At 38.0% G+C, this 22,360-nt stretch overlaps 1 non-coding gene across 1 annotated transcript; it reads right to left on the bottom strand.

The window, feature by feature from the left end:
• Nucleotides 1–16,809: 16,809 nt before the first annotated feature.
• LOC121992918 lies at nucleotides 16,810–16,928 on the bottom strand. The gene has a single exon (XR_006115026.1). It is a non-coding gene; the product is annotated as a 5S ribosomal RNA (ribosomal RNA).
• Between the last annotated feature and the right edge of the window lie 5,432 nt (nucleotides 16,929–22,360).

Raw genomic sequence — 22,360 nt, 5'->3', positions numbered from 1 at the left:
ACTACAAATAAGGAAAGATATCATATCTTTCTTTTAATTTTTTGTAGAAAACTATAAAAGGAAAGATTTAAATTTTAAACTTTCTTTTAAAACCATGGCTTCGACATAAGGAAAGATTTTAAAAATTAAAATCCCTTTTTAATTATTGTGGCTGGCCACCTAAGCTTGGGCTCCAAGCTTGGCCGACCACCTTAACTTGGCTCCATCCATTGGCTTGGCCGACCCAAGCTTGAGCTCCAAGCTTGACTTGGCCGACCACCTAAGGATGGGTAAGAAGTTGGGTATTTGGTGGATATAAGACTTTATAAATAAGAGGCTACGACAGGGACCGAGAGGAGGAATTGGTTTTGGTCTCCCGATGAACTTAAGCTTCCCGTATTCGCCCTGAACACCCAACTTAAGTTCATCAATAATAATTCATACCACTAAAGAATTATTATTGAACTACAGCACCAATCTCATATTACTATATGGGCTCCTTCTTATCATGAGTGGGTTAATCTCCCTGTGTTTAAGATATCGAATGTCCATTAATTAAATGAGTTACTGACAACTCATTTAATTAATATCAAGCTCCAAGAGTAGTACCACTCAACCTTATTGTCATGTCGGACCAAGTCTACCTGCAGGGTTTACATGACAATCCTTATGAGCTCCTCTTGGGGACATTATCAACCTAGATTGCTAGAACATAGTTTCCTTCTATAATCAACAACACACACTATAAATAATATTATTTCCCAACTTATCGGACCTATTGAATTATCGAACTAAATCTCACCCATTGATAAATTAAAGAAATAAATACAAAATATATATGCTTATTATTATATCAGGATTAAGAGCACGCACTTCCATAATAACAGAGGTATTGTTCTTTTATGCAGTCAGTATAAAAAGAAACTACCTCGAATGGTCCTGCCCAATACACTCAAAGTGTACTAGTGTAATTTTATAGTTAAGATAGACTAATACCAAATTATACTACGACTATTCCAATGGTTTGTTCCTATCCATCTTAGTCGTGAGCTACTATTTATAATTTATAAAGAACTAATAACATGATCTTCTGCGTGTGACACCACACACCATGTTATCTACAATATAAATTAATTGAACAACTACACTTAACATATAAATGTAGATATTTGACTAATGTGATTCTTTATTTCAAAATAAATGTTTATACCAAAAGCTAGGCTTTTGGTATACATCCTAACACTGACGACCTATCTAGACTTCTCACCAGATATTCGGTCGGTCCGTTGACCTATCTAGTTAACTCCTGCACACTTGGTAAAGTGGTTAGATTATAATTATATCTAACTTAACTTATTTGTCATTCATCAAAACCTGAGTTAGACTGTTAGTGCAAACTACACCAACATAGTTGACTCTTCAATCTGTGATACAACTCCTCAATGACCCTGCACGCAACCAGTCGATCCAACGAATATTAACCAAAGACCAGGGAAGGGATCCCTGGCAAGGCCCTCCAACACTCAAAACCAAACATATACAGAAAACATATATAGTACAAACTCCCACTAGATCCCGATTTCACCAAATTGAATAACACCCATATGAGTGGTATGCTTATAGAAGACATTGGGTGGTAAACCCTTCGCAAAAGGATCTGCTATCATGGAGTTTGTGCTTATGTATTCGATTGAAATTTGTCCACTTTGTACTCTTTCTTTAACAATAAGGAACTTGATATCGATGTGCTTCGATTTTGTCGAGCTCCTATTGTTGTTAGAATACAATACAGCTGATCGATTGTCACAAAATAACTTCAGTGGTCTTTCAACCCTTCCCAAAATACGCAACCCAGTGACAAAAATTTTCAGCCATATTCCATGATTAGATGTCTCATAACATGCTATAAACTCTGCTATCATGGTGGAAGAAGCTATTAGTGCCTGTTTGGCACTTCTCCAAGAAAGAGCTCCACCGTCCAATATAAAAACATAGCCTGAAGTGGATCTCATGCTATCTTGGCATCCCACAAAATCAGAGTCAGAATATCCCATGATCTCAAGAGTATCTGACCTCTTATATGTGAGCATGTAATCACTAGTTCTCTTTAAATATCTCATTATCCTCTTTGCTGCTTTCCAATTATCCATTCCTGGGTTGCTTAAATATCTGGCCAATACTCCAATAATGTACGCAATATCCGGACGCGTACAAACTTAAGCATAATAAGACTTCCTACAGCCAAAGCATAGGGAATCTTTTGCATTTCTTGAGTCTTGAGGCTCCCTTTAGGGCATTGTTTAAGATTAAACTTGTCTCCTTTAGCGACCGGGGTGTTACCTGGTTTGCAATCTTGCATGCCAAATCTTTTAAGCACCTTATCAATATAGTTCTTTTGCGATAATCCAAGAATACCTCGAGAACGATCTCGATGTATTTGGATTCCTAATACAAAAGATGTGTTACCAAGATCTTTCATTTCAAAATATCTAGATAGAAATTTCTTGGTATCATTTAACATACCTATATCATTTGTGGTAAGTAAAATGTCATCAACATATAGAACCAGGGAGATATGCTTTCTCCCACTGAACTTATGATACACACAATCATCTACCACATTCACCTACCATTGATGAGATGCTTGTTTTAACCCACAGATGCACTTCTTAAGTTTACAAACCATACTCTTTGAATCTTCTGATACAAAGTATTATGATTGCACCATATATACTATTTCCTCAATGTCTCCATTGAAAAAAGCTATCTTGACATCCATCTGATGTAGTTCCATATCGAAGTGTGTTTCAAGTGCCATGATTATCCTTAAAGAGTCCTTTATTGAAACTGGAGAAAAGGTCTCTTTAAAGTCAATCCCATATTTTTTAGTATAACTTTTATCTACAAGATGTGCTTTATACCTTTCCACATTACTGTTTGAATCTCGTTTGATTTTAAAAATCCACTTACAACCAATGGGTTTCATGCCTTCTGGTAATAGGACAAGTTCCCAAACTTTATTGTCTTGCATTGACTTATACTCCTCATTCATTGCCGCAATCCACTTTTGAGAATTTGAATCTTGCATGACTTGACGAAAGTTGATCAGATCATCCTTCGCCATACCATCATTTTCTTCATGTACTTGAAGTAGTACTATGTAATCATTCGAAATAACACTCCTCCTTTCTCTAGTGGACCTTCGTAAAGACACTTGTTCTACACACACTAGTTCTTGAGGTTGTTGAATTTGTTCTTCTGGGAGTTAATTAACAATGTCTTGTTATTCTTGTATTACATTTTGATCATTGTCAGGAATAAAATCTTGATTATTATCAGAAGCAATCATAGGAATATAAATCATTTCATCTTGAAGAGTAGTGGGAATATATTCCTCCTCAAAAACAAGATTTGTTACTTTATTCTTCCCCCCACCCAAACTCAATATCCTCAAAGAAAGTTGTGGTTCTCGTCTCAAAGATGGTCTTTACTTTGGGATCATAAAACTTATAGCCCTGTGATCACTCAGAATATCCAATAAAGTAGCTACTCATAGTTCTGGGTCCAATTTCTTTTCATGTGGCTTATACGGTCTAGTCTCAGTTGGACATCCCAAAATATGAAAATGTTTGAGACTTGGCTTTTGCCTTGTCCAAAGCTTAAAAGGTGTTTTAGTAGCTTCTTTAGTGGGTACTCAATTTAGAATGTAAGCTGCTATCTTTAATGCTTCTCCCCAGAGTGATATTGGTAAGGTTGAATGACTAATCATACTCCTTACCATATCCTTAAGAGTTTGATGTCGTTCAGCTACACCATTCATTCTTGGTGAGTCTGGCATGGTGTATTGTGGGACGATTCCACATTCCTCTAGGTATTGAGTAAAAGGTCATGGACGTTGCTCACCTGAACCGTCATATCTACCGTAGTATTCACCACCACGATCAAATCCGACTTTCTTTATTCTTTTGTCGAGTTGATTCTTGACTTCAACCTTAAATGATTTGAAAATGTCCAATGTTTGAGCCTTCTCATAAACAAGAAATATGTATGCATATCAAGAATAATCATCAATGAATGATACAAAATATTGTTGACCATTCCAAGAAGGTGTTGGAAATAGTCCATAGACATTTATATGTATCAATTCTAATACTTCTGTAGCTCTATATGCACCATCTTTCTTTCTTTTGGTCTGTTTTCCCTTAATGCATTCAACACAAACATTTAGGTTTGAAAAATCAATGGAGTGTAAAATTCCATCTGATACAAGTTGTTCAACTCTATTTCTAGACATGTGTCTTAAACGTTTATGCCCTAAGGCACCTGAGTTTTCATTATTAAAATTACGCTTAGTACCACATGATTCCACATTTAGGGTTTCAATATAAGAAGCATTTATATCAAGCATATATAGATTATCATAAATTATAAGTGAACTGGTTCCAACAATAGTAGAATTAATAGATAAACTGAACTGACCATTTCCAAACGAACAATAGTAACCTAATTTGTCCAAATGAGAAACAGAAACAAAATTCCGTCTAAATGACGGTACAATAAAAGTATATATTAAGTCTAAATAATAATCAGTGTTTAACAACAATCTAAAATGCCCTATTGCTTCCACCTCAATCGACTTGTCATCACCCACATAAATACATCTTTCAGCATCAGTTGGCTTTCGGTAGCTCAGACAACTCTGCATTGAAACACTGATGTTAGTAGTAGCACCAGAGTCTAACCACCAAGTGTTTTGAGGTACTGAAGCTAAATTTACTTCAGAACAGAACAAATTTAAAAATGTACCCTTTTTTCGCACGCCAGGCATGGTACTTACACTACAAGAAAAATCCTCATGGACATCGGTGAAACAACAACGATTTTAAGCAAATTTCGGTGTCTTTGAATATTTTACACTGGTTTTTTCAAAAATCGGTGTCTATGAGTGCAGATTTTCACTCATAGATATCGGTTTTTTTAGCCGATGTCTATAAGCGCCTTTTTTTGTTAATAGACATCGATTTTAACAGCGATTTTTAAAACCCGGTGTCTATGATAGCTTCCTTGTTTTATCTACGAAATCAGATAGTAAAAAACCATTGTTAAAAGTTGTGTTAATGAACCAAAATAAAATAATTTAATTTCCCCACCGATACTTAGTCAAAATTTGTAACACTTCACTCTTCCCTCCAAACCTAAACCTATATCGCGTCGTCCACCGTATACCGTCGCGATGCCACCACCACTTTCCTCCTCGCCGCTGGCCGTCCGACCATCTCTCTCAGCCTCATCTCCCTCTTCCCCTTCCTAGATCGACGCCCCTTCCTCTCCCGATCAAGATCAACACATGACGCCCTTGCTTCTCTGTCCAACCACACCACATCTCCTCCAACTCCTCCCTTTGGGTGAGAAGAGGAGCCCTTCTTCGCATTCCGATAGTTTTTCCTTCATCCATCTCCGGTCCAACATTCACTGCCACCGCTGGAGTCCTTCTTCGCATTCTGGTAATTTTTCCTTTATCCATTGTCGCTACTGAAGTCCTTCCTCATCTTCGACAGTTTCATCTTCTTGATTATATTAAAAACTGGATCGGGCCAGACGGATCCAGAATCGACAAGAATTCAACTTAAAATTGGTTCCCAATTCCGCTGCCGCCCTCATCACTCATCAGTGCATCACCATGCCGCAACCGCGCCTTGTGAGCTCGATCAGAAAATGGCGATCGCCTCCCTATTCGCCGATCTACTCCGACAAGCGCGACCTAGAAACCCTAGCATCACCATCCTCCGGGCCTTTCCTCTCTCCTTGCGCCAACCCTCTCGGCCCTTGTCCTCGGGTCTTTCGAACAGCCAAGGTTTGGCTGTCGAAGAGGAGTCCGCTGCCCTGGTAGATGACCTACGTAGTCAGATCTTCCGACTCCGATTTCCTAAGCGGAGCTCGATTGACGCACTTGATAGATGGGTCCGTGAGGGGCGCACGGTGACAACATCGGAGCACCGGGAGATCACTAAGGACCTAAGGAAATTGAAGCGCTTTAAGCATACCTTGGAGGTACAATTTCACTTCAATTTATTTTCTCCACTCATTTCTCAACTTTCTTCAAAAGTCAGAATTTTAAATATGGAAGGATAGCATTTCGATATGATGCTGTAGTGTCATTAAAAGAGAAAAAAAAGGATTATCATCCGAATGTCCTACTCGATTCTCCCTTATTCCTTTAGATTTTCTATAATCGTCATGATTATGCACCAGTTGTCTTTGTTGTCGCCATTGTTACTTAATCACTTGTATCAAATAGGACTTGAGTCCAATATTAATGCAATTCCTCTCGATGTTATGGTTTTCCAATTCCAACTGTTCTAGTCGATGGTCCACATATGGTGTTAATCATGGTTTCCCTTATCCTTTCCTCATATAACCGGCTTTGAAATCTAGTGTAGGATTTCAGAAAGATGCAGGAAAAGATGTTGCTATAGGATTTCAGATTGATGGATCCAGTGCCTATGGAGTATGTACCATCAAGAAATCAAAATAAAAATTTCATCCAAGAACAGTTGAATAAAAGGGATTCTTACTTAAGCAGTAGGCTAATTGGTACCTCAACTGGCCAATTGGTTGTTGTGCCATGTAATGTTGGGTGAGTAAGAATAACATTATATATCACTCTCACTTGCATATTTTGAGAACTTGCAGGATACATATATACACTAATTATATTTCTTTGTGTAGCTTTCACTGGATTTTGACTATCATCAATGTTGAGAAGGAGATTAATTTTTTGTTGGATTCTCTTGGTCACCGCATTCGTGATCAAGATTGGAAATATGTTGTCAACATGTAAGTTTTTTGGCTTCTTTTCTTACCTTTGTTTAAACATGGATGTATTTTGATGTGGCAATACAATTTCCACGGGTTATATGCATGAAGGGCCTTGAAAATGTCTAATGCGGAGGCGGGAAGGAAAGGGAAAAAACAACCAACATGGGTAGTTGTCAAGGTATGTCCTTTTGATTAGCAATTATTTCACTATCCTCGAAGGAGTTATTCCAATATTTCTTTTCTAACATAGGCTCCTCAACAACCAGAAGCGGAGCAATGTGGTTTTTATATCATGCGATATATGAAAGATATAATTGAAAATTTTGAAGTTGACCACAAGAATTCACTTCCAGCAATGGTAATAATACAATATCTTTCATTTTGCATATAAGCCCTAAAGAAAATTTGTTGCATTTTCCAATACTATTTCAGTATCATATTTGATTTGATATAAAACAAACTCATATTTGATTTGATTGATTATGAACTTCTCTTAGCTTTTCCCTCATTATATCAGATCTTGCTACTGCTATGCTTTTCCCCTGGTGCTTGATGTCTTTTTATGTAGTCTTTGAACTTCTCTTATGTAAGATGAACAAGTAGATAGATCACTTTTAGATATTCGTTGCTCCAGCTGTTGCGCTTGGGGTTTATGATCTGATCTTTCATTTGATTTCCTCTAGTTCTACAAAGTTTCTGTCTGGTTGAAAGAACAATCTTGAATTTGTCGATTTTGTTCTTAGAAATGATTTCATAAGCCTAGCTCGAAGAGGATAAAGTTTGAAATTCGTGTTGACTAGTTTGCATTTTAGCTATTTTCCCCTTGAAATAAAAACTTGTTTTGATGTTATTGTATCATTGGAAATCATATAAATGAATTGATGTTACTCATCTTTATAGCTGCTAAGGAATTTATTTACTTTCCATGTACTCTTAGTGATAAAAGTAAATTTAATATTTGCAAACTAAAAGTGAATTTATTTACTTTCCATGTACTCTTAGTGATAAACAGTTATGTCATTTGGGTCGACTACTAATGAATTGAATTTGAAAGATTAAAATTACTGTTTATATAGTTGGATTCTTTTAAATTTTTAATCAAGGTGATTATTTGTCATCAACCAATGTGATTTAGGTATCATAGTTAATTATCTTGGAATACAACAAAGTTTATACTCAAACAAAATACATATAGCCCCTCTAGCTGATGACCAAAACTATAAATCTTGTAAGAATATCCATATCAGCAATAATTCTAGTGAAAAAAGGCTTATAGTTTAGTATTCAACTTGTGAAGAACTGGTGTTTAATACTAAGGTTATAAATTGCATATATTTCAACAAATAACCTTTTTTATAGTGGTTTAGATATTCAGACTCGGTGAAATTTGTTTTTGTTTGTATCTTTCTGCTTGTACATACTGTAAGTCATAGATAAGTACTGATTAATTAAATTACAACTATGAGAAAACTTCGTTGCAATAATTTCTAGTTTGGATTATATTAAGTTCCCAGAAATGATAGATCTATCACTATATGATGTGGTTGAGATAATTTATCAACGTTTCTCTTTTTAAGCATTCCAATTAGTCATCTTGTTACCTGGTGCTCTTACTGCTTTTTCAACTATGATTTTTGGTCTTGGTTTACTAATATATTATTTATGTGTGTTTACAGTCTACAAATCTCAAGTACTCCAGAGTTGAAATTGATGAAGTGCGGTTTGAGTGGGTTGAATGCATGATATATTACATTTGAGTAGGAAAGGTATTTGATTTTTGAAAACTTTGGATGATGCATGCATTTGCATGGAATGTAAATTGCGGAAACTACGTTGATGTGTACAATATCTATTACCTTTTGATGTTGTAAAAAGAATATTTGTGTATTTTATGGATACTGACTTAATGTGTACAATATCTATTACCTTTTGATGTTGTAAGAAGAATATTTGTGTAATTTGTGGATACGGACATCAGTTTTACATCATTGATGGAATTGGTGTTGTTAATATTACATCGGTCGTAAACCGCTGCCAAAATTGGTGTTATTAACATATATTACATCGGTTTTACACTGTTACTAAAACTGTGTCGTTAAGTGATACTACACCGGTTCATAACCGATTTGAAAACCGGTGTCATTAAGTGATACTACACCGGTTAAAACCCAATGTCTAAAATAGCAGACCTTTTACAACGCCTTCATAGACATCAGTCGATTTTGTAATAGACAGCGGTGGAAAATCGATGTCTATGAGGGTTTTTCTTATATTGTTAGGACATTCTTTCTTGACATGATCAAGCTTGTTACAAAAGAAACAACCTTTCTTGTCTGTATCCTGCTTTTGTTTCTTCACATAAGGACCTTTAGTAGCCTCATTCTTTCTTTTGTTGCCCTTATATTTAGGGGTGCTTGCCAAATATGCACTTTCACCCTTGTTTTGTTTCAACCTCTCTTCCTCTTGAACACAAGAAGAAATGAGCTCATTAAGAGTCCATTTCTCCCTTTGACAGTTATAATTGATCTGAAACTGACTAAACTGGTTCGGAAGAGATATAAGCACTAAATGCACAAGCATGTCATCTGACAATTCAAGATTAAGTGCCTTCAACTTTGATGCAAGGTTGGACATTTCCATGATATATTCCCAAACATTTCCCATGCCTTTATACTTCGTTGAAATCAAGCTCTTTAAAATTATTTTTGTTTCCGCCTTATCACTTTTGGCAAAGCGCTTTTTAATCTCATCGAGATATTCCTTAGCTTTGGTGACACTATTAGACACCGCATCCCTAAAAGTTTTAGGTATGTCACGCTTGATGATCATAAGACTCATGCGGTTAGAGCGATCCCACTTATGATATTTAGTCCTCTGTTTAGAGGAATTAGTATCTATAGGAGCAGTGGGTTGCTCTATCCTAAGTGTAAGATCTAGATCTATGCAGCCAAGAACAATTAGAATGTTCTCCTTCCAATCCTTAAAATTTGTACCATTAAGGATCGACATTGGACTTAAGTTAGCAGAACTAGTAGCAATATTTGCTGAAAAGAGAACACAAGAATTATAATATAAATAACATGCTCATTTTGAATCAATTTAAAATAAATGGTAAATTCCATTTAAAGATTCCTAGTGCAACAACAATATCAAGTCTTTGGACAGTAATATTATTTGCAAGTGGTACTCTTGCTGTAATAATCAAACACTAACAATAATGGATGATAAATATTAAACCTATCTTTGAATCGATTTATTATATGCATGAAACATAACAAATAAAACTTTATAATTGTTACGTGTTTATTATCATAAGTAAATGTATAATTTGTTAAGTATAAATATTCCTTTGGGTCGATTAATACTCACATAAATATACACATTTACACTTTATTTAATACCTTAATAATATCTCAATATTTTAAATAAAATCAAATTCAAATAATAGAGGTCACTTTGGTGACATATAATTCAAATTTAATTTAATTAAAAATAATAGATATTAATAGAACCCTTATAATCCAATTAAATTGTATTATAAAATAATTTTAATTATTTTATCCAAATAATAAATTTAATAAATTATCTTTATGTAAGGGCAATTATTTTACCCATTTAATGAGATGGATAAAATAATTTATTTACTTAATTAAATTATTTTATAATATTCACACAAGATAACGTGGCCTTTACATAAAACGTTGCCTTTACATCACGTATGTGGCCTTCACGCCCCCACGTGGTTTGAAACCACGTTATTTTCTAAAACCACCTAACCTTCGAAACGATGCAACTGGACATCATCTCTTCGTCTTCTTCGCCATACGCCTCCACGTCGCACGAACCACCATAACTACAGTTGTCGACCACAACAGCCAATCGAGGACATACTGGGGCGGTCACCAGCCCTTTCTAGTGTCGGAACGCCAGTCACCTTTGTCGCTGACGTCTGCTTGTGCAGAAACAGTGAGAGGAACTCACCGGCCAACTATAGCGCTTTATCATGCCCCGGAAAACTACCTCCAGCATGACGTTGTCGCCGGTGGCCCAATGTTGGCCATCTATGCTCGCTTGCGATGAGCAGAAAATGCGAGAAGTGGCATTTAGCATATTGCCTGGCATCTTGGATGTCGTCGTCGACCCAAGAAACCGGTTGTAAGCAACCTCCTATGACGCTTTCCCTTCTCGGTGGAATTTGTGATGCTGTCACAAATAGGGGTAAACATTCGGTTAATTCGATCCATAAATTAACTGAATTAACCGAAAATCGATCTAGTGTTGACTAACCGAATCAAATCAAAACTTTACTAAAACTGAATTAACCGAATTAGTTATTTCAGTTAACATCGAATTAACTAAATTTGTTTAAAATAACAATAAAAAGAATTTATACAAAATTAATATAAAATTAACCGAATTAACCGAATGCTCACCCTTAGTCACAAATTTTTCAACCGGTTGCAACACAGAACAGTGCCGAAAATCGTGATAATAAAATAAAATCATAACATGATATATCATGAACCAAAACTGACACAAAGATAAAACTTAGTATTCAAAAGTTATTTTCCTAAGAATTTAGAATAGAAGACTCTAATACTCATTGATAGAAAAATTAGATTGAGAAATCTCAATACAAAATTTATGTATTCTATTCAATTCTTAAGAAATTATAAATTGAACACACAAAATTACGGAAGTGTACCAAAATCCATAGTATGCAGTCAATCTTTGACAAGATCTTTAATTTACAGATTTTCCTTATTATCCTGAGAGTTTTGTCGATGAGGAAACAAAACAAAAGCATTATCTATAAACTGGGACCATAATCCTTATTTATAGAAACATAAGTTTGTCTATTTCTAATTTGATCCCTCAACCAATTAGAAATTACACATGGTATCCACATTAATTTATTCATAACAATTAAACTCTTAAGTTATATTCCTTATAACATAAGTTTCTTATTCATAAATTTGATCACATTAAATTAAGACTTCTTTAATGGATGACATTAGACATCTATAATTATAATTATGGTTCTAAAATTTTAACAGAGTTTATCAAAACATCATCCCTTGATGTTATTTTTATCAAAACATCACTACCTTTGTGATCCAAAAAATGAACCAAATGGCACCCAAACTGTTATGAATCATCAGATGAAGTAGATGCAAAGAGACACAAATGCAAGCAGATAGTGATGATAGGTATACTCCACATTAGAATTTACTCTACTATAGTACTTGATTAACAAGATACACTATAAATACATACATCATCGAGGTTCCACTTATTGGAACCCAGCTGTGAACGAGCATCTTCAAAATTTACCTCTCTTTTACATTTTTCCAGTCCCAAATGCTGCAGACATAGAGTAATAAACTACTTGACATATAGATATTGAACAGTATAATAATAATACTAAGAATAATAATAATAATAATAAGACTAGGGAAATAAGATTATGTTTGAGTGCAAACAGGAATATTGCAGGAGAATAAATAAATTAACATAGAAACTTGAATAGGAAAATGACAAAGCAAATCAATATAACATTCTCAAATGCCAGAAAAAAAAAATGAAGCCGCATAATAGTCATGAAATTTATTAAAGCTGTCAAAGGCCAGTCTAACTGAGAAAATTCCAAAAGGTCCCAAGGTTTTGAAAAAACGGTAAGGCGGTGGGGAGTCGAATCACTGTATAAGGCCTTGCAAGGGCCTAGGTGGTTAATACAAAAATAATATTAAAATAAAATATAACAGAGTGAGTAAAAAAAATTGACATATATTTGTCAACCAGCACTTTATTGAATTTTTTCCTTTTTTTTTTTTTTTAATGATTTTACATACATTAATCTTGATGCTTTCAAACATTTTATACAGAGTTGTAAATATATTGAGCGCATGATCTCAATATGGTAGTAAAAAAAAGTAAAATCTCTCATTCCAACAGTGTCACATGGTCGACCTCATGATCAGGAGATATGGACTTTTTTCCTCTACTTTATCGAGATTCGAGGCCATGATCTCAGTATGCACAACAAAAGAAATGTCTATGATATATTACATGTCTACAATAATCACTCAGCAGTTATAAAAGAGAATATCCTAAAATAACAAGTATATTATGACAGCTAAAGTATATTAATCATTTTCAATCACACGTAAATAGCTGTTATTAATTAGTAAATACATAACAAAATAGAACATATTATTTTTCACATTATAATTTATGCAAAATTAGATAATAGGATAATCCCATGTACGAATCTCACGTGAATATATATAAAATCTCGAGGAACGGTCGGATTACATTAGATTTATTATACACGGTCTTATCCTGTATTGTAAGAGTTTATTTCTATGACTCGAACTCATGACAATAAAGTCATATGATATAATTTTACCATGACACTAAGGTTCTCCTTCGATTCATACAAAATTAGATAAATATATAATAAAATGAAGAAAGAGAGATGTGATAGAGTAATAAATTCTTATGTTTTTTTCAATTAGACCGACAAATGAGAAAGAGAATTTATGATCTAAAAGTTATGGATTTAAAGCTGGAAAATAGCTCCTTGTAAAAAATAGGATAAAATTAAGTACAATAATTTTTTTTCTAAAATTTCGTATGATGAAAACTTTGTATACCAAACTATCCTTTTAAACCGACCAGACGAAGTTGCCTTAAGCTAACTAACCACATTGTTTGGATTGCCAAAGCGAACCACTTTTTAAAGCAAGCACCTCGAAGGGACCGCTCAATCACCGAGCGAGGCGGTCCCCTTCTATTTCCGCCTAGGCATAGGCAACAACCAGCATCACTTGTTAGAACTCCGAAAAGTCATAAAAAAGGGTAGAATACTAAACAAGTATCATCTTCTAATAATGTCAGCATCATGCCATAGTAGCCTTTCTATAACTTAAAAAATGAATTAGGTAAAACAAAAAATGAACCCTTATGGCATGCAAGTACACCTAGAGATGATAATGCATTTATATGAATAAGAAAAATCTTGAGATAAAAAACAACTATGCAGAAACATTGTGATTTTCAAATGAAAGGAAACTTTAATGAATGGGTATATATATATGTAGCCTATATAAGTTTACATTAGCAATTATTAGTGTTCAAAATCAACATCACAAGCATTGTTTTTAAATTGCTTGAAAATGTAAAAGCGACAACGAAAATTACCTCAAAGTCTCAATATGTGTCATACACCAAAGCTTCTGATTCATGGTTCCAAAAAACCCTATTTTTGCAATTGAAGTTTCCACATTCATCACCTGCAACAATAAAGTTTAAACTAATTTCAAAAATAAATAAAAACAAATAAAAGGCCTTCCTTTCAAGTGCAAATTGTCATCTTTTGGGGCTTATTATGTTGCAAGCTCAAGTCTCTGATACCACAAGGCACTCTAATAGTTATCCGAATGTAGCAAAATACAGTGAAGTAAAAGGGAATCAAAATTTAGTAGGGGACAGAGGAACCAGAGGCAATGACTAATCTCCTTTCTCCACTCTTTAAAATGTTCTAGTAATTCATTTTGCAGGATCAATAAGCATAACATTTCAATATTCCAAAAAAACTCAAACTGATAACACACTATAATTATTCTAGTACGAGGACATATCATTGAGATAACTAGTTTATGAGCCACCTTCAATCTTCTTGTAAAATAGGCCATAACCTGTCCCACAAACTCGCTGACAGACACCCTTCAGTTCTATAAAACCAAGTGCATAGTTTATGAATTAATTTACAAGAAGGAAAGCATGGAAATATAGATGGATCAACATATTCAAAAAGGCCTTCGGGTCTCCAGAACAAAAGCCTCATAGACAATATTATCGAAATGGCAAATTAAAGTGTTTTTGATAAATATAGTGTAAACCATCAATTTGTGTAGTAGGTGGTTTATTGGAACTATGCTAAAGACTGCATCAAAAGTAATAGGTGTATGAGCAGACTAACAAATGTTGAAAGTGAAAACAAAAAAAAAATAAAACAAAAAACTCCATGTATTCATTCTTATCATGGCTAGTCGATACAGAATAAAATATTTAAGAGACATCAACATTATTTTAATACTCCTAGGGCTCCACTTAATTATATCTTTAAAGCCACACATATGTCAGATCTCAATAACATCCTCTATAAGGTTATTATTGTATGTATCTTACCCATTGTTACGAGAGGGTAAGTCAAGATAAGGTTGTCCCATCTAGTCATGATGTATGCCTTAGAGTAGAGGGTGGACATCGACATAGCTCTACAAGTCTTTGAATCTATCATGTATTTTTCTGACCCTATATAGGGGAAGTTATACATGCCATTTTGCCCTGTCCTGACCTCATTTTTCACATCTAGAGATATAGATGTCACTAGAGGTCAACAACATCAGTTGTCTAAGGACTTTAATCAAATTGGGGCCCAACAACTATCTCTATCAGGGATTAAGTGACATCAGGGCGTGATGATCTGGAGTCGCAAGCATGGGCAGGCTGCGATAGACTGACAATGAGAACGAGGATGTTCCTGCTCTACAGTCGGCACGTATGACATTGGAAGATCAGATGACTCATCTGGAGGAAATGGTCCGCCGGGAGATTCAGGGGATCCATCAGGACATGGGCACCTATCAGCAACGTAAGATAGAGATGTATGAGATGATACAATGCTGGGATCTGGCGTACCAGGCTCCTCCCCCTCCACCTAGCGATGATGCCTTGGAGTATTGGCTCATTGTAGATGGTGTTGAGTGTGACTTTTGCTTAGCTATTGTTGTGCCCAAAAGGATGTTAACATATCTCCACAATGACATGATATTATTCACTTTGGGTCTAGGCTCTCATGGCTTTGCTATTGGACTCTCCCAAAAGGTCTCATGCTAATGGAAATATCATGCATCATTTTAAATCCATGATCTTTCCCAAATCTTTCCAACGTGGAACTTTGATTGAACCCCAATAATCCTCCCTTCAAACGAAGGACCACAATTACTCTCATGGTCCGGGCCTCCCCGCGAGTATCTGGTCACCCTGACCTGCTCTAGGCCTCCCCGCAAGCATCCGCACCCAGTCACCTTGACCTACTCCGAGCCTCCCCACAAGCATTCGATCACCTTGACCTGCTTCGAGCCTCCCTGCAAGCATCCGGTTACCCTGACCTACTTGCCTCCCGCAAGTACCGGTCACCCTGACCTGCTCTAGGCTTCCCCGTAAGCATTGTAATACCCCCGTTCTGAGATTCTGGTTAAGTATGGCTTAAAAGGTTAGATGGTACTATCCATATCACCAAGGTGCATCTTCCTTTTCAGAAGCCCAAACTCAAAGAACTCCAAAGTTAAGCGTGCTTGGCTTGGAGAAATCTGAGGATGGGTGACCTCCTGGGAAGTTTTCCAGGGTGCGTGCGAGTGAGGACAAAGCATGCTAAAAGGACCTCCGGTGGTCTGTGGAGCTAGTCGTCAACCCGATAGGCAATTGTGGTGGCGTTCCCGGTTCGGTTCGGTGGGGCCCGCCCGGGCCGGGGCGTTACAGATGGTATCAGAGCGACCTTGCGACCGTGAGTGCGCCTGTGGCAGGAGCACCCAGGGCACCACCTAGCGAGGGAGATTTTGGGATTTTGTCTGTGGTGTGATTTGTGGTTACACAACGAGGACGTTGTGTCTTTAAGTGGGGGTGATTGTAATACCCCGGTTCTGAGATTCTGGTTAAGTATGGCTTAAAAGGTTAGATGGTACTATCCATATCACCAAGGTGCACCTTCCTTTTCGGAAGCCCAAACTCAAAGAACTCCACAGTTAAGCGTGCTTGGCTTGGAGAAATCTGAGGATGGGTGACCTCCTGGGAAGTTTTCCAGGGTGCGTGCGAGTGAGGACAAAGCATGCTGAAAGGACCTCCGGTGGTCTGTGGAGCTAGTCGTCAACCCGATAGGCAATTGTGGTGGCATTCCCAGTTCGGTTCGGTGGGGCCCGCCCGGGCCGGGGCGTTACAGATTAATAGGTGCAACACGAGGACTTCCCAGGGGGTCACCCATCCTAGTACTGCTCTCGCCCAAGCACGCTTAACTTCGGAGTTCTGATGGGATCCGGTGCATTAGTGCTGGTATGATCGCACCCAGAGGAGTCTCTGTCCGAAGAAATTTCGGCAGCATCTCCCCTGTACGGCGGACAATATGAAACTTTCTACATATCACATATACATCAGCCACAGGCGGCTGGAATGATAACAAAAATAAAAAAATAAACACCACGCAGTTTATAAAGATATTCAGCCTCTGGCTGTCACAACCACGCAGTTAATAATAGTAATCAATAACAATAGGACTCTGACTCGAAATCCACCCTACTCCACTAATACTCGTAAAGCTCAAATCCATCAAACTCACCTCTTCTGCCGTCCAGGCAGGCACGTAGTAGAATGGAATCCAATATCATATCAAAAATCCATCAAAAGGTATCACTCCATACAATATCCATAGGAAAAACCAAAGACCATACTAAAAACAAAGTCTGATATAGAAAAAGGTCAAAATAAAACAAATAACAAACTAGTAGAGAGCTAGCTCTACGTGCAGATGGAGGGCCAGCGACTGGAACTGCTCCGGACAGCCTCAACCTGAAAATATCAACAATGGAGGCGGGGTGAGTCCAACACTCAGCAGGTACAACTGATATGCATAATAAAACAAATAACAGACAACACTAATCATGCGCACAGTCTCCTGAATACGAGAAGGAATAAATGCAACTGAAACGAAATCAGGAGATAACTGTACTAACCGGGATCAAGGTACAAAGGTAACAGGTCGTCAGATCAAGAAATCATAATCGTATGCATGTCAATCAAATGCATCCATACAAATGCAGCATATAAGTGCAGCAATCACAACAATAAAATGAAATAAATGATATGGTGACCAGACACTCGACATCACCGCCCCGACAAAGGATCGAGTGGACTAATGCTTGAGTACTCGCCCTCCGCCCCAAATCATAAATGGGGAGCTCAATGCTCTCATCTCCCGACACAACGAGAGGAGGAAACTCTCGGCTACCACGCTGAGTCTTCCGACCAACGGAGCCAAACAGAGTCCACCATCCACGGCCACCACGCTACCCTAAATGCCAACGAGCCAAACAGAAGGAATCGATCGGCTACCACTACCGAGTCACCTGACCAACGGAGCCAAACAGCAGAACCGCCACACTCCAACCAGATATACAACTAATCCATGGGTGGTGTGTGCAGTACATGTAACTGGCGATGAGCTCAACCAATGTGGAGCCGACAATCGCACAGCATGCAATCATGATGCATGACACTAAAAACATGGCATAGTCCATATAACTAGATACAAGTGTGTACCACTGGAAGAAGTATCAAATAGAAGGTACACCAATCAAATAGGGTATCAAATAAACCCTAGATCCAGAACATATCATAGCATATGGTTGGTTCACTACCTAAAGCATATGTGATCAGGTAGATATCATGCAGTGCAGCATAAATAAATAAACAAACATGTAACTAATCATGTAGCGACCAACCGAAACAACCAGATAACACAATTATTATTATATGTTAAACATATTATCATGCATATCAAAAGACATAAGTCAAAGTACCCGCCTCCAATCGAAATGGTCCAACTCGGGCGTCGAGATGCTCATCTCGAATCAAAGTCCTGTAATAAACCGTATAGTTTAGCTAAATTTAATTATAACCAAATAGCTAAACTAATTTCAAATCCACCGACCAGTTAGGGTTAGTTTCATTAACCCCAATTACACTGTTATATAACTTCTAGACTTACGTCAATAATTATTGCTAATACATCTAGCAATAATCTACCACAAAGATCAAAACCATAAATCTTACCTCTAACTCTCCTTCAGTCGTCTGTGATGGCAACGGACTCGATTTACAACGGAAAGACCGAAATCCAGCAACTTCAGACCGTTCACTGCCAATTGGAAAACAAATTCCAAATCCAACTTAATAGAAAACCTTATAGTAGCATACCTCCATCCATAACACTGTTGACGTTAACAAAAATCCTTACCTAACTCATAGTTGTGTTTGTTGATCCACCACAAGGAAGGATTGATCAATAACAGAGAAGAATATCCAAGCTCTGCACTGCTCGGAAGGATAGAGGTGCCGGAAAGGATTTGCAGCAGTGCTGCTCGATCAACAGTCGGTGGTGGTCGGAGTGGCTCGGGAGCAAGTGTCGGCTAGGGCACAGTGGAACCAACAGTGGTACGCGGGTGCCGGAATCGGGGTGGCCGGCGCTTCTCGAGTGGCTGGCGTCAGGTTAGGGCACAAAAAGTAGCAGCCGGCGCTAGGAACTCCACGGCAAGGACTAGGGCTCCGGGTGGTCGACGGTGGCTCTCAACTAGGGCAGAGATTGGGTCGCCGGCGTCGGCAAAGGAGAAAAGAAAGGAGATGGCATCGGCCGGCTAGGGCACGGCGAAACCAGCGATGGTGGCTTCGGTGTCGCGGAAGGGGAGAAGGGCACAGGGACGGCGTGAAAAAGGAAAGGGAAGAAGGAGATGCAACCCGCGACCACGGCTTGAATTGCAAGGAGATGGGAACTGCCGCGGCGCCGGTTAGGGCACGCGATCGGAGAAGAGTGAAGGGCGGCGTCGGGGAAATGGCTCGGCACGCGGGGGAGGAGAAAAGAAATAAGAAAGGAAAATCAGAAAATGAATAAAAAGAAAAAGAATTAGAAAAGGAAAAGAAAATAAACTTTTCCTCACATAAATGGGTAGCCTAAACAGGTTTTTTTTCTCGGCCCCGTACTTGTCCCCGTTACTCGTCCGTACGAGCTCCGAAAAATTCCCGAAAAATGTCCAAAAATTTCGAAAAATTCCCTTATTAATATTCGCATATTTTCCGGTATTTTACATTCTCCCCCACTAATAAAAATTTGGTCCCCAAATTTCGTTATCTACCATCAGCAAGTACTAACAACAGATATATAGTATAAATGCTGAACGGTAAATAAATCACATACCTCAAGTGAAAAGATGGGGATATCGAGCTCGGATAGTATCCTCGAGCTCCCAAGTAGCCTCCTCATCCGAATAATGCTGTCATCCGACTTTAACCAGCCGGATAGTCTTGTTCCGCAATTAACGCTCTTTCCGGTCTATAATACATACCGGAATCACCTCATAAGTTACGTTAGGCTGAACGGGAACTGAGATATCTGTCAGCACATGTGTCGGGTCAGATACATATCTCCTCAGCATAGATACGTGGAATACATCGTGGACGCCTGCCAAAGACAGCGATAGTGCCAACCGGTAAGCTACCGCTCTAATCCTTTCCGAGATGTGGAAAAGTCCAATATATCGCGGAGCTAGCTTACCTTTGAGGCCAATCTCTTCACCCCTTTCGTGAGTGAAACTCGTAAAAATACATGGTCGTAAATGGAGAACTCTAAGAGTCTCCGACTCCGGTCAGTATAACACTTCCAGCAGTCTTATGCCTCTGTCATCCTCTGTCCGATAGTAAGGACCACTCTGCCTCGCTGAGCTCTATGAGGTCCCAACAACTGGGCCTCTCGGATTCTCATCCTGATCGACGACTGAGCAATTATGGTAACGAGACTACCCTGCTCGGTCTGTCCCTGCTCCTCAAGGTCTAACACAGAGAAATCCTGAATCAAATCTGTGACCACAACTCGGTGGCAAACTAAAATCCCTCTGGACCTCTAGCTAAGTGCATCGGTAACCACATTAGCTTTTCCCAGGTGATAGCTAATGGTACAATCACAATCCTTCAGGAACTCCATCTATCTCCTCGGTCGAAGATTAAGTTCCTTCTGAGTGAACAGATATTTGAGACTCCGATGGTCAGTGAGAATCTCAATGTAATATCATACAGGTACTGCCGCCAAATCTTCAGGGCAAAAATAATAGCGGTCAACTCCAGATCATGAACTGAGTATTTTCTTCTCAGGCTCCCTCAACTATCGAGAAGCATATAAGAATACTCTAACGTGCTGCACCAGAACAGCACCCATACCCTATAGAAACGCGTCGGTGTAGAAGATAAATCCGTCCTCTCCAGAAGGTAAAAACCAAAAATCGAAGCCGACACTAGTCTCCGCTTCAGCTCCTAGAAGCTGATCTTGCAATCCTCAGTCCAAGTAAACTTCACGCCTTTCATAGTCACGCGTGAAAGTAGCATAGGTATGCGAAAGCAACCCTCGACGAAAGGTCTGTAATATCCTGCGAGTCACAAAAGACTGTGGATCTCCTACACTGATTTCGGCTACTCCCAACGGTAACAACCTCTATCTCCTGTGGAACCACGGTACACTCCTACTGGTGACCGTGTGTCCCAAACATCATAACAATAGACAATCCAAACCAGCACTATTGATAATCACATATAAATGTTCTTGTCGAATCATCTCTAGATCTATGCAAAGATAGTGTACGTGACTCACCTCGGATCCGTAATAAATCACAACATCGTCCACAAAGATAATGGACACCTATCTAAACATCCTCGACATACCAGGATCATCGAGTCCCTGAAAACATCTAAGGCACTGTAAGCCTATATGACAAAAACCAATACACATAATGTCCGTATCACAGACATTCCTATTCATAAGATCTCCAATAATAAATCGAAAAATCTGATCATCAATAACATAAATCACAAAAAAAATAAATCCTCCAGGGTGAGAGCAACGCTCCATCACAGGAAACACAACATATGTGGGAGCAACGCTCTACCACAAGAAATCCTCAATATGTGGGAGGAACACTCCACCACAAATAATCTGAAATATGTATCTGCAATAAATATAGGAGCAATGCTCCGCTACCAGCAATCCGTGATATGTGGGAGCAACGCTCCACCACAAAACAATACCTAAGTACCCTAAGGCACCTAACTATCCAGCTAGAGACTGTACAAGATCTCTCTACCACAATTCGCTGTGGTTAGCCTAGGATATAACAACCTAGTAACTAATCAAATCCATCATCAACTCTATCAGCATCCTAGTGGATCATCCACTGATAGGAAAATTAGTTGATGGGTTAATTCAACAAATGACATAATGCAGTCACTCCACATTCTGCATTCAGCATAAGTAGAATCATCATGCTGCTACCAATATATACTTGGCACACGTGCTCACACAACATATGTATGATCGACATAATCCTCCAATTAGTACACACCAAACATACTCACAACATAGGTATAAATCATCGTGATATCTCCAACAATGCATACCGAACACGTGTGCAAAATCAATGTAGGTAAAATCAATAATACACCTCAAACAACACCCACATGACATATCTTCACCTATGCCCAGAGTATAACCAACATATACTTCCAATAAAGCATACTAAACTCAGGTGCACTCACAAATCAAACATATCAAAAAGTTACCTCAGATACCACACCAAACACATATGTACATATCCCAACTCAGATTAAATCGACAAAATGCCTCCATCAAAACACCACCGATGTACTTATACTACATCTCGGATTTAATCAACAAGATATCTTC

Source organism: Zingiber officinale, chromosome 1B (genome assembly GCF_018446385.1).
Source record: "Zingiber officinale cultivar Zhangliang chromosome 1B, Zo_v1.1, whole genome shotgun sequence".
Taxonomy (NCBI): domain Eukaryota; kingdom Viridiplantae; phylum Streptophyta; class Magnoliopsida; order Zingiberales; family Zingiberaceae; genus Zingiber; species Zingiber officinale.
Note: the sequence above shows the minus strand (reverse complement) of the source record. Positions and strands in the feature narration are given on the sequence as shown.